The following is a 14,661-nucleotide window of genomic DNA, read 5'->3' on the forward strand; positions in this document are numbered from 1 at the left end:
CATTTCCTGAACGAGAATCTTGAAAGCTTCCCATTGCCTGCTGAGCTACAAAGTGAGGGGTGCAAGCCTGGGATGTGCAAGATGAAGCACGGAATACAGGAAGAGAACACTGGAATATCTATGTTTATTTACATTATCCTGTTACATTTCTTTTTTTGTATATTTTTATAGAATATATAATATGTCGATATAGTAGTGCACATATAGTTTATTAATAAATGAATATACATATGCTGGGGTAAATATGCAAAAAAATGTACGGCTATAATCAAAAATGTTTGGAGGACAGTGGCTTTTAGGACAATGATTACCCCTTAGAGCAGCATTTAAGGTACCTCACAACATGCCTTCAACCTGCCTTTCCTGCTACCTCACTCACAAATATTACCCCAATCGGGGCACCCTATGCTCCAGTCACACTGAAGTACTGGACTGGAAGTTCTATGACGGCAGGAATCATGAACATCTCACTCACACTTTGGATACCCAACCCTTAGCACATTGCATAGTATCTACTAGACACTGAAGATATATTTACTAAATGAATGATCAGTTAATAAAACAAGCTTTGTAAGCACATTGTGCTATTTCATATATCTGTACCTTTCCACTTATTGTGCTGTTTGGAATGTCCTTTCTTTCAGCCTCAACCTGGGGAACACCTATAAAACTAGATTTCTTCATCAATGCCTCTGCCCCTACCACATAGTTACTTATGTCCTATTTCGGGCTCCCATACATCTTTCTAATTATTTATAATACATGTTTGTCTTCTTTAATATCTCTCTGTATCCTCAGATCCTGGCATGGTACTTATTAGCACATTGCAGGTGCTTAATAAACACCGTGGGATGATGTGTAAGTGAATTTCTAAACAATTATTAATCTTTAAAAGGCATTAGAATGTTTCTGCTTCTAATGATGATCAAAAACAGTACAAGACTTGACCCCCAACTGTAAATAACTGGACTAAATATATGAAACCACTGCTTTCAGCTACTAGACAACAGGCAGCACAGGACTGTGATCTCCAGGAGAAGGGAGAAAAATGCAGTGAGTCCTAAGATCACTCCAAGCAGAACATGGATGACTTGATGAGTTAAGGAGGTAGAGATGGAATTAGGGGAAGCTAAGGTGGCTGGAATTTGCAGGAGAGAATAGCAGAGAGGACAGAGCAATGCAAAAGCAGAGATTCAGAAATTTGTATAGGGTCCCTCTTGAATCCTTGCCTGAGCGTTAAGCTGTGATTCCATAGAGTGACTCCATGAGGCTGGGCAAAGAATGTCAGGCTGCAAGGTGTTCCAGTTCCATCCAGGCATAGTGGAGAGATATCACTGAATACTGGAGGCATTCAGTGAAAATGCCAAAACATAAGACAGTAGTAGGGCTTACCTAGCCATAAAGGCTACTCTAGACATGCCCAACAAAGCTTAAAAACAAAAACAAGCCTGGAAAGAATCAAGCTGATCCATTAGCAACTGAACTGAATCTACTAAGTGAAAACAAAATTCAGACCTTCTACAATGTAATGTTCACAACCTCTTGCATCCTCAAAAACTTACTAGACTTGCAAAGAAGAAAAAAATGTGATCAAAAAAAAAAATGTGATCAAAAGCAAAAGAAAATTTGATCAATAAAACAGACCCAGAAATGACAAATAGATTTAGCAGAACAAGAAGTCATAAAAAGATATTACAAACATATTCAAGGATTGAAGGAAAACATAAAAATAATCAGAGAGGGCTTCCCTGGTGGCTCAGTGGTTGAGAGTCCGCCTGCCGATGCAGGGGACATGGGTTCGTGCCCTGGTCCGGGAAGATCCCAGATGCCGTGGAGCGGCTGGGCCCGTGAGCCATGGCCGCTGAGCCTGCGCGTCCGGAGCCTGTGCTCTGCAACGGGAGAGGCCACAGCAGTGAGAGGCCCGTGTATCGCAAAAAAAAAAAAAAAAAAAAAAAAATCAGAGAAATGGAAACTATCAATATAAAAAAGGAACCAAATAAACTTTTAGAGCCAAAAATATACTACATCTGAGATTTTTAAAATTCACCAAATGGAGCTTAACATCAGATTAGTCAACGGCTGAAAAGATTGGTAATAGTAATTAAAAACTCACCAAACTGAAGGAAAGAGAGAAAAAAGGATGAAAAAGATTGAACAGAGCTTTGGTGATGTGTGGGACAATATCAAGTAGTCTAACATACACATAATTGAAGCCCCAAAAAGGACTGGGGAGAGAAATGGGTGAGAAATATGTTCCAAGAAATAAGTCCCAAATTTGATGAAAATTTTAAACCAAAACATATATGAGGCCAGCAAACCCCAAGCAGGATAATTACAAAGAAAGTCATATTGCAAGAGGGAAGACATATGGGAACATATGTTTATGTATGACTGATTCACTTTGTTATAAAGCAGAAACTAACACACCATTGTAAAGCAATTATACCCCAATAAAGATGTTAAAAAAAAATCATATTAAGGCACATGATAATCAAGCTACTGAAAACCAGTAATAAAGAGAAAATCTTTTTTTACACTTAAAAATTTTTTTTAACGAAATACAGTTGATTCACAATGTTGTGTTAGTTTCAGGTGTATAGCAAAGTGATTCAGTTATATATATGTTCTTTTTTAGGTTCTTTTCCATTATAGGTTACCACAAGATATTGCATATAGTTCCCTGTGCTATACAGTAGGTCCTTGTTGGTTATCTATTTTATATATAAAAGTGTGTATATTTTAATCCCAAACTCCTAATTTATCCTTCCCCCTCCCTTTCCCCTTCAGTAACCATAAGTTGCTTTTCTATGTCTATGAGTCTATTTGTTTTGTAAATAAGTAAGAGAAAAATCTTAAAATCAGCACTTCCCCTCCAAAAAGACACAGTATATTCAGAAGGACAAAGATAAGAATTACCACCGACTTCTCATTAGAAATAATACAATCCAGGGAACAATGAAATGACCTCCTTAAGATGCTAAAGAAAAAGGCTATCAAACTGAAAGTCTTTATCCAGAGAAAAATTTAAAGAAAAAAATACCATTTGGGCTTCCCCGGTGGCGCAGTGGTTGAGAGTCTGCCTGCCAATGCAGGGGACACGGGTTCGTGCCCCAGTCCGGGAAGATCCCACATGCCGCAGAGCGGCTGGGTCCGTAAGCCATGGCAGCTGAGCCTGTGCGTCCGGAGCCTGTGCTCCGCAACAGGAGAGGCCACAACAGTGAGAGGTACCGCGTACCACAAAACAAACAAACAAAAAAACCCCATTAACCTAAAATTCTATGTCCAGTGAAAAGAAACTTCAATAATGAAGGAAAAAATAAAGCCTTTTCCTGACAAATGAAAGATGACAGAAGTGATTGCCAGCCAACCCGCATAATAAGAAATGATTAAAGAAGGTCTTCAGGTGAAAGGAAATTATATTACATAGAAACTCAGATCTATATAAGTGAATGAAGAACGCTGGAAATGGTAAGTATATGGGTAAGTATAAACATTTTTCTTGTTTTCAAGTTACTTTGAAAGATAACTGTTTCTGTTCTTTTCCACGGAAATCTTTAGTAAAAGGCAAAAAATTTATACAGCAGAAACTAACACAACATTGTAAAGCAACCACAATCCAATAAAAATTAATTTAAAAAAGATAACCGTTTAAAGCAAAAATAATAATGTATTGTGAGGTTTATGACACATGCAAGTAAAATGTACAATACCAATAGCATATAGGACAGTAGAAAGAGTGGAAGTACATTTTTGAAGGTTCTAACATTATATGCAAAGTAGTATAAGACTATTTGAAGGTAGATATCAGTTAAAGTTATATAGTTTAAACCTTAGAGCAAACACTAACTTTAAACAAAGAGTTTAGTCACTAAGCCAATAGTTGAGAAAATGGAATACTAAAAGATAATTACTACAAAAGAAGACAGGAAGAAAAAGGACCAAATGCGACAAGCAGAAAACAAATAGCAAGTTGTAAACTTAAGCACAACCATATCGACAATTAAATTCAATCCAATTAAAAGCAAAATTTGTCAGTGGGTTCAAAATCCAAGATCCAACTGTATGGCTGTCCACAAGAAATGTACAAAAAATATGAATTGGTAGATAGGTTAAACATAAAGGCTGAAACAAGATATATCATACAAACACTAATCATGAGAAAATTAGAGTAGCTATATTAACATCATACAAAGTAGACTTCACACAAGGAATATTACCAAGAAAAAGAGGGACATTTCATAAGTATAAAGGGATTGATTCATCAAAAAGACATAACAATCATTAATATGTATGCAACAAATATAAGAGCTTCAAAATACATGAAGGAAGAATGACAGAAATGAAAAGAAAAATAGACAAATATGTAATTATAATAGGAGATTTTACAACTCCTCTTTCAGTAATTGATAGAACAAGTAGGCAGAAAATTAGTAAGGATGTAAAAGAGAAGAATAATACTATCAACCTACTTGATTTAACTGACATTTACAGAACAATACATCAAACAATGGCAAAATACATTTTTCTTTCAAATTCACATGGAACATTCACCAAAAGAAACCATATGAACGACCATAAAACAAGTCTCCATGAATTTAAAAGAATGAATTATCCAGAATCCATTCTCTGACCAAATTAAAATTAAGTTAGAAATGGGTAACATAAAGACGTCTTGAAAATTAAACACCACACAGCTAAATAATCCATAGGTCAAAGAATAAATCACAAGAAAAATTAAAAATATTTTGAACTGAATAATTAAAATATATCAAAATTTGTTGCATGTATAGTACTTAGGAGGAAAATTTGCAGCTTTGAATGCTTACATTAGAAAAAAAGGGTTTAAAAAAATGACTTAAGCTTTCACTTTTGGAAGCTAGAGAAAGAAGAGCACATTAAAACTGAAGTAATTAGAAATAAGGAAATAAAAAAGATAAAAGTAGAAAGCAATGAAATAGAAAAGAGATAAACAATAGAGAAAATCAATGAAATCAAAAGCCAGTTCTTTGAAAAGATCAGTAAAATTGATAAACTTCTAGATGGACTGACGGCTCAAGAAGAAACAAAAGAAAGAAATGAAATACAAATGTTGGGAATGAAAAAGGAGACGTAGCTTCAGTTCTTATAGATATTAAAAGTGTAGTAAGGGAATATTATAAATACGGAAATTTGGAAAATAAACCCATGAAAAGGAAAAATTCCTTGAAAGACACAATTATCAAAACTGACACAAGAAGAAATAAAAAATCTGAAGCCCCATATCTATTTAATTGAATCTGCAAATAAAAACTTTTCCGCAAAGAATACTCTAGGCCAAATTCCCTAGTGGTCCAGTGGTTGGGACTCTGTGCTCTCACTGCCGAGGGCCCAGGTTCAATCCCTGGTTGGGGAACTAACATCCCATGAGTGGTACAGCTGGAAAAAAAAAAAAAAGAATACTCTAGGCCAGATGACTTCACTGGTTAATTTTATCAAGCATTTAGGGAAGAATTACTATCAATCTTATACAAATTCTTTCAGAAAGAGAGAAGAGGAAAGGACACTTGCCAATTTATTTTATGAGTCTAGCAATACCCCGATACCAAAACCAGACAAAGAAACTACAATAAAACTTCAAGAAAAATATAAACCATTATGAGTACTGTGAACATAGATGACATAATCCTTAGCAAAATAACAGCAAATCAAATTCAGTAATATCTAAAAATGATAGTATCTTATGACAAAATGGGGTTTATCTCAGGAATAAAAGGTTGGACTAACGTTAGAAAATCAAATGTAATTTACCATATTAACAAAACAAGAAAAGCAATATAATTGTCTCAAAAAAAACAGGAAAGTTGTTTGACACAATTCAACACATATTCATGACAAAATTTCACAACAAACTAGAAATAGAAGAATACTTCCTCTTTTGATAAAGGGCATCTACAAAAACCCCTATACTTAATATCATAGTTAATGGTGAGACTAAATGCTTTCCCCTAAGATCAGAAACAAGACAAAGATATCCACTTTCAACACTTCTATTAAGTGTTGCACTAGAGGTCCTGGCCAGCACAATAAAGCAAGAAAAAGAAACCAAGGCATACAAACTAAAAAGTATGAAGTAAAACTGTCTCTATTCATAGAAGATAAAATCTTGTAAATTTAAAAATCCTATGAGACATGCTCTCACTCCCTCTTGCGAGAGCACCAGAATCAGAACTAATGGCTGAACAGTCATCCACAGGAAGACGCCAGAACTCACCAAAAGATACCCCACATCCAAAAACCAAGGAGAAGCCACAATGAAACGGTAGGAGGGGCGCAATCACAATAAAATCAAATCCCATAACTGCTGGGTGGGTGACTCACAAACTGGAGAACACTCACACCACAGAAACCCATCCACTGGAGTGAAGGTTCTGAGCCCCATGTCAGGCTTCCCAACCTGGGGGTCCGGCAACGGGAGGAGGAATTCCTAGAGAATCAGACTTTGAAGGCTAGTGGGATTTGATTGCAGGACTTTGACAGGACTGGGGGAAACAGAGATTCCACTCTTGAGGGCACACAAAGTAGTGTGCGCATCAGAACCCAGGGGAAGGAGCAGTGACCCCATAGGAGACTGAACCAGACCTACCTGCTAGTGTTGGAGGGTCTCCCGCAGAGGCGGGGGGTGGCTGTGTCTCACTGTGAGGACAAGGACACTGCCAGAAGAAGTTCTGGGAAGTACTCCTTGGCGTGAGCCCTCCCAGAGTCCACCATTAGACCCATGAAAGAGCCTGGGTAGGCTCCAGTGTTGGGTCGCCTCAGGCCAAACAATCAACAGGGAGGGAACCCAGCCCCACCCATCAGCAGACAAGTGGATTAAAGTTTTACTGAGCTCTGACCACCAGAGCAACAGCCAGCTCTACCCACCACCATTCCCTCCCACCAGGAAACTTGCATAAGCCTCTTAGATAGCCCCATCCAACAGAGGGCAGACAGCAGAAGCAAGAAGAACTACAATCCTGCAGCCTGTGGAACAAAAACCACATTCACAGAAAGACAGACGACATGAAAAGGCAGAGGGCTACGTACCAGATGAAGGAACAAGATAAAACCCCAGAAAAACAACTAAATGAAGTGGAGATAGGCAACCTTCCAGAAAAAGAATTCAGAATAATAATAGTGAAAATGATCCAGGACCTTGGATAAAGAATGGAGGCAAAGATCGAGAAGATGCAAGAAATGTTTAACAAACACCTAGAAGAATTAAAGAACAAACAAACAGAGGTGAACAATACAATAACTGAAATGAAAAATACACTAGAAGGAATCAACAGCAGAATAACTGAGGCAGAAGAACAGATAAGTAACCTGGAAACAGAATGGTGGAATTCACTGCTGCAGAACAGAATAAAGAAAAAAGAATGAAAAGAAATGACAGCCTAAGAGATCTCTGGGACAACATTAAATGCAACAACATTCGCATTATAAGGGTCCCAGAAGGAGACGAGAGAGAGAAAGGATCTGAGAAAATATCTGAAGAGATTATAATCAAAAACTTCCCTAACAAGGGAAAGGAAATAGCCACCCAAGTCCAGGAAGAAAAGTGAGTCCCATACAGGATAAACCCAAGGAGAAACACACCGAGACACATAGTAATCAAACTGGCAAAAATTAAAGACAAAGAAAAATTATTGAAAGCCACGAGGGAAAAATAACATACAAGGGAACTCCCATAAGGTTAACAGCTGATTTCTCAGCAGAAACTCTACAAGCCAGAAGGGAGTGGCAACACATATATAAAGTGATGAAAGGGAAGAACCTACAACCAAGATTACTCTACCTGGCAAGGATCTCATTCAGATTCAATGGCGAAATCAAAAGCTTTACAGACTAGCAAAAGCTAAAAGAATTCAGCACCACCAAACCAGCTCTACAACAAATGCTAAAGGGACTTCTCTAAGTGGGAAACACAAGAGAAGAAAAGGGCCTACAAAAACAAACCCAAAACAATTAAGAAAATGGTAATGGGAACATATATATTGATAATTACCTTAAACGTGAATGGATTAAATGCTCGAACCAAAGACACAGGCTCGCTGAATGGATACAAAAAGAAGACCCTTACATATGCTGTCCACAAGAGACCCACTTCAGACCTAGGGACACATACAGACTGAAAGTGAGGGGATGGGAAAAGATATTCCATGCAAATGGAAATCAAAAGAAAGTTGGAGTAGCAATACTCATATCAGATAAAATAGACTTAAAAATAAAGAATGTTACAAGAGACAAGGAGGGACATTACATAATGATCAAGGGATCAATCCAAGAAGAAGGTATAACAATTATAAATATATATGCACCCAACATAGGAGCACCTCAATACATAAGACAACTGCTGACAGCTATAAAAGAGAAAATCAACAGTAACACAATAATAGTGGGGGATTTTAACACCTCACTTACATCAATGGACAGATGATTCAAACAGGAAACACAGCTTTAAATGACACAGTAGACCACATAGATTTAATTGATATTTATAGGACATTCCATTCAAAAACAGCAGATTACACCTTCTCAAGTGTGCATGGAACATTCTCCAGGATAGATCACATCCTGGTTCACAAATCAAGCCTCAGTAAATTTAAGAAAATTGAAATCATATCAAGCATCTTTTCTGACCACAATGCTATGAGATTAGAAATGATTTACAGGGTAAAAAAACACAAACACATGAAGGCTAAACAATACGTTACTAAATAACCCAGAGATCACTGAAGAAATCAAAGAGGAAATCAAAAAATTACCTAGAGACAAATGACAATGAGAACACGACGATCCAAAACCTATGGGATGCAGCAAAAGCAGCTCTAAGAGGGAAGTTTATAGCAATACAATCCTACCTCAAGAAACAACAAACATCTCAAATAAACAATCTAACCTTACACCTAAAGGAACCAGAGGAAGAAGAACAAACAAAACCCAAAGTTAGCAGAAGGAAAGAAATCATAAAGATCAGAGCAGAAATAAATGAAATAGAAACAAAGAAAACAATAGGAAAGATCAATAAAACTAAAAGCTGGTTCTTTGAGAAGTTAAACAAAATTGATAAACCATTAGCCAGACTCATCAAGAAAAAGAGGGAGAGGACTCAAATCAATAAAATTCGAAATGAAAAAGGAGAAGTTACAACAGACACCACAGAAATACAAAGCATACTAAGAGACTACTACAAGCAACTCTATGCCAATAAAACAGACAACCTGGAAGAAATGGACAAATTCTTACAAACGTATAACCTTCCAAGACTGAACCAGGAAGAAATAGAAAATATGAACAGACCAATCACAAGTAATGAAACTGAAACTGTGATTAAAAATCTTCTAACCAACAGAAGTCCAGGACCAGATGGCTTCACAGGTGAATTCTATGAAACATTTAGAGAAGAGCTAACACCCATTCTTCTCAAACTCTTCTAAAAAATTGCAGAGGAAGGAACACTCCCAACCCCATTCTCCGAGGCTACCATCACCTTGATACCAAAACCTGACAAAGATGTCACAAAAAAAGAAAATTACAGACCAATATCACTGATGAATATAGATGCAAAAATCCTCAACAAAATACTAGCAAATAGAATCCAACAACACATTGAAAGGATCATACACCATGATGAAGTGGGATTTATCCCAGGGATGCAAGGATTCTTCAATATATGCAAATCAATCAATGTGATACACCATATTAACAAATTGAAGAATAAAACCCATATGATCATATCGATAGATACTGAAAAAGGTTTTGACAAAATTCAACACCCATTTATGATAAAAACTCTCCAGAAAGTGTGCATAGAGGGAACCTACCTCAACGTAATGAAGGCAATATATGACAAACCCACAGCCAACATCATTCACAATAGTGAAAAACTGAAAGCATTTCCTCTAAGATCAGGAACAAGACGAGGATGTCCACTGTCGCCACTATTATTCAACATAGTTTTGGAAGTCCTAGCCAAAGCAATCAGAGAAGAAAAAGAAACAAAAGGAATACAAATTGGAAAAGAAGAAGTAAAACTGTCACTGCTTGCAGATGACATGATACTATACATAGAGAATCCTAAAGATGCCACCAGAAAACTACGAGAGCTAATCAATGAATTTGGTAAAGTTGCAGGATAGAAAGTTAATGCACAGAAATCCTATAAACTAATGATGAAAAATCTGAAAGAGAATTTAAGGAAACACTCCCATTTACTATTGCAACAAAAAGAATAAAATACCTAGGAATAAACCTACCTAGGAAGACAAAAGACCTGTATGAAGAAAATTATAAGACACTGATGAAAGAAATTAAAGATGATACAAACAGACAGAGAGATGTACCAGGTTCTTGGTGGAAGAATCAATATTCTGAAAATGTCTATACTACCCAAAGCAATCTACACATTCAATGCAATCCCTATCAAATTACCAATGGCATTTTTTACAGAACTAGAACAAAAAAATCTTAAAATTTGTTTGGAGACACAAAGACCCCGAACAGCCAAAGCAGTCTTGAGGGAAAAAAACGGAGCTGGAGGAATCAGACTCCCTGACTTCAGACTATACTGCAAAGCTACAGTAATCAAGACAATATGGTACTGGCACAAAAACAGAAATATAGATCAATGGAACAGGATGGAAAGCCCAGAGATAAACCCACGCATATATGGTCAACTAATCTATGACAAAGGAGGCAAGGATATACAATGGAGAAAAGATTGTCTCTTCAATAAGTGGTGCCGGGAAAACTGGAGAGCTCCATGTAAAAGAATGAAATTAGAACACTCCCTAACACCATACACAAAAACAAACTCAAAATGGATTAGAGACCTAAATGTAAGACCGGACACTATAAAACTCTTAGAGGAAAACATGGGAAGAACACTCTTTGACATAAATCACAGCAAGATCTTTTTTGATCCACCTCCTAGAGTAATGGAAATAAAAACAAAAATAAACAAATAAGACCTAATGAAACTTCAAAGCTTTTGCACAGCAAAGGAAACTACAAACAAGACGAAAAGACAACCCTCAGAATGGGAGAAAATATTTGCAAACGAATCAATGGATAAAGGATTAATCTCCAAAATATATAAACAGCTCATGCAGCTCAATATTAAAGAAACAAACAACCCAATCCAAAAATGGGCAGAAGACCTAAATAGGCATTTCTCCAAGGAAGGCATACAGATGGCCAGGAAGCACATGAAAAGCTGCTCAACGTCACTAATTATTAGAGAAATGCAAGTCAAAACTACAATGAGGTATCACCCACACCAGTTAGAATGGGCATCATCAGAAAAAATCTACAAACAACAAATGCTGGAGAGGGTGTGGAGAAAAGGGAACCCTCTTGCACTGTTGGTGGGAATGTAAATTGATATAGCCACTATGGAGGTTCCTTAAAAAACTAAAAGTAGCATTACCATATGACCCAGCAATCCCACTACTGGGCATATACCCAGAGAAAACCATAATTCAAAAAGACACATGCACCCCAATGTTCATTGCAGCGCTGTTTACAATAGGCAGGTCATAGAAGCAACCTAAATGCCCATCGACAGATGAATGGATAAAGAAGATGTGGTACATATATACAATGGAATATTACTCAGCCATAAAAAGGAACGAAATTGAGTCATTTGTTGAGACGTTGATGGACCTAGAGACTGCCATACAGAGTGAAGTAAGTCAGAAAGAGAAAAACAAATATTGTATATTAACACATATATGTGGAACCTAGAAAAATGGTACAGATGAACTGGTTTGCAGGGCAGAAATTGAGTTGGAGTTGTACAGAATAAACGTATGGACACCAAGGGGGGAAAGCGTCAGGGGTGGTGGTGTGATGAATTGGGTGATTGGGATTGACATGTATACAGTAATATGTATAACTAATAAGAACCTGCTGTATAAAAAAACAAATAAAATAAAATTCAAAAATTATAAAAAATTAAAAAAGAAAGTAATTATTGATATGGTAAAAAAAATCCTATGAAATCTTCAAAAAAAGCTATTAGAATTAGTAAGTGAATATAGCAATGTCCCAGCATTCAAGGTCAATATACACAAAATCAATTGTATTTCCATAAGCTAGCAATAAACAATTGGAAAATGAAATAAAACTACAATACCATTAACAAAAGCAATTTTTAAAAAAACATAAATAATGGGAATAAGTATGCACACTATAGTGGATGAACAAGATCCGTTTACTAAAAACTATGAAGACCTGTTTACTGAAAACTATAAAACATTACTGATGGAAATTAAAGAGAAATTAAATAAATGGAGTGATATATTATGATTATGGATGGAAAGACTTTTAATATGTCAATTCTCTCCAAATTTATCTATGGATTCAATGCAATTCCAATTAAAATAGCAACAGGCTTTTGTGGGAATAGAGATTGCCAAGATGATTGTAATATTTATATGAAATTCAAATAACCTAGGATATCCAAAACAACTTTTGAAAAAAGAGAACAAAATTAGATGACTTACACTATCTGATTCCAAAACTTATAAATCTATAATAATTAAGACAGTGTGGTATTGGCATAAGGATAGACATATAGGTCAATGGAGCAAAAGAGAATCCTGGAAGAGATCTGAACACTTATGGTCAATTGATTTCCAAGAAAGATGCAAAGGTAATTCGGGGGTGGGGGGAAGGATAGTCCTTTCAACAAATAATGCCATAACAACTGGATATCAGTATGAAAAAAAATGAACTTTGACCCTTATATCACACCATATTAATAATAAAATCCAAATGTATAACATTCCTAAACTGAAAAGACAACATTTCATACTTGTAGATGAAAACATAGGAGAATAAGATTCATGATGGTAGTGTGAGCAGAGATTTGTCAGGACACAAAAGGCACTAGCCAAAAAAGAAAAAGGAAATAAAAAAGACAACTTAGCCTTCATCAAAATTTAAAACTTTTGTTCTTCCAACACACTATAAAGAAAACGAAAAGGCAAGTCCCAGACTGGGACATATTTGCAACTCATATATCAAACAAATGACTTGTTTCCAGGTTATATAAAGAACTCTTACAATTTGATAAAAAGAAGGCATACAATTCAACTAGAAACTACACAAAAAATTTAAACAGAATCTTTACACTTCACAAAAGAAGATATACAAACACATAAAAGATATCAGCATCAGTAATCATCAGGGAAATGAAAATTAAAAGCATAATGAGATAACATTACAAAGCCACTATAATGGCCAAAATTAAAAAGAGTGATCTTACTAAGTATTGGTGAGAATGTGAAGCAACTGAAACTCATACATTGCCAGCGGGAATGTAAAATGATACAACCACTTTGAAAAACAGTTTGGCAATTCCTTAAAGGGTTAAACATATAGCATACATATCACATTGACCCAGCCATTCCACTCCCAGGTATTATCCAAGAATAATGAAAACTTATGTCCATAAAAGATCCTGTACACAAATGTTCGTAAATGTTCCTAACAGCTTGATTCACAATAGCCTCAAAATGGGAACAATCCAACTGTTGATCAACAGGTGGATGAATGAACAAATTGTGGTATATACTCATACAATGGGATACTACAAAATTTTAAAAGGATGAATTACTGATACACAACAATATGGATAAATCTCAAAAAACAATGATTTGAGGGAAAAAGGTATCTACAAAAGAATACATTCTATATAATTCCATTTATATAGAAATCTAGAACAGGTTAAACTAATCTATAGTGATAATTACAGAGATCTGTAGTTTCCTAGGGCTACGACTGGGACCAGGGCTTGGGCATGACAACAAAGGGACATGAGCAAACTTTTCAGAGTAATGGAAACTTTTTATAACTTGACTGGAGCAGTGATTACATAGATCTATACATTTGTTAAAACTCATTGAAATGTACATTTAAAATGGGTACATTCATTGTATGTAAATTGTACTTTTATAAAGTTGACTTTTAAAAGTTAAAAAAAAGCATTAGATATAAATAAGTGGAAGTTTTCCTTGCCATCTACCATACTAAGAGGAATGAGAAAGCAAGGCCATTTTGAAACCAAAATGAGTCACTTTGTAGTTTATCTTGGATTATACTTTATCCTTACCTTTGCCTGCCTGGAGACTGTGGACTTTGCTAGAGAATGATTTATATAAATAACCCCACCATCTATCATATTGTTCAAGCCAATGACTTAAAAGTCATACTTGATTCTTACCTTTCCTTCACCATCCCCCTCACACAACCAATCCATCACCATGTCCCCATTTGAATTCCCAAATTATATCTAGAATTCATCTATTTCATGCCATTACAATTGCGCCACCACAATCCAAATCACTACCATCTCTCAATTAGAATAACGCAATCATCTTTTATCAACCTTTCCCTATTCCATTCTTGCCCTTCAAACAGTCTATTCTCTATCTAAATCTAATCAATCAATCTAATCAATCTAATCTAAATCTAATCAATCTAAACAAAAAGAGTAATCTTTAAAAATACAAATTAGATCATGCTGTTCCTCTGGTTAAAACGCTTCAATGGCCTCCCATTGTACTTAGAATAAAATGTATACACTTTATGGTGGCCTGCTAGGTTCCTATATGATGCTGGCTGGCCTCAGGCATCTCC

General features: G+C 35.9%; 1 protein-coding gene and 1 pseudogene across 2 annotated transcripts in view; both read right to left on the bottom strand.

The window, feature by feature from the left end:
- The window catches only part of CAMKMT (calmodulin-lysine N-methyltransferase), a 411,942-nt gene that overhangs the window by 130,169 nt on the left and 267,112 nt on the right, over positions 1-14,661 (bottom strand). The window lies entirely within an intron of this gene.
- Positions 3,489-3,618, bottom strand: LOC117199510 (uncharacterized; annotated as a pseudogene).

The sequence above is a fragment of the Orcinus orca genome, chromosome 13 (genome assembly GCF_937001465.1).
Source record: "Orcinus orca chromosome 13, mOrcOrc1.1, whole genome shotgun sequence".
Lineage (NCBI taxonomy): Eukaryota > Metazoa > Chordata > Mammalia > Artiodactyla > Delphinidae > Orcinus > Orcinus orca.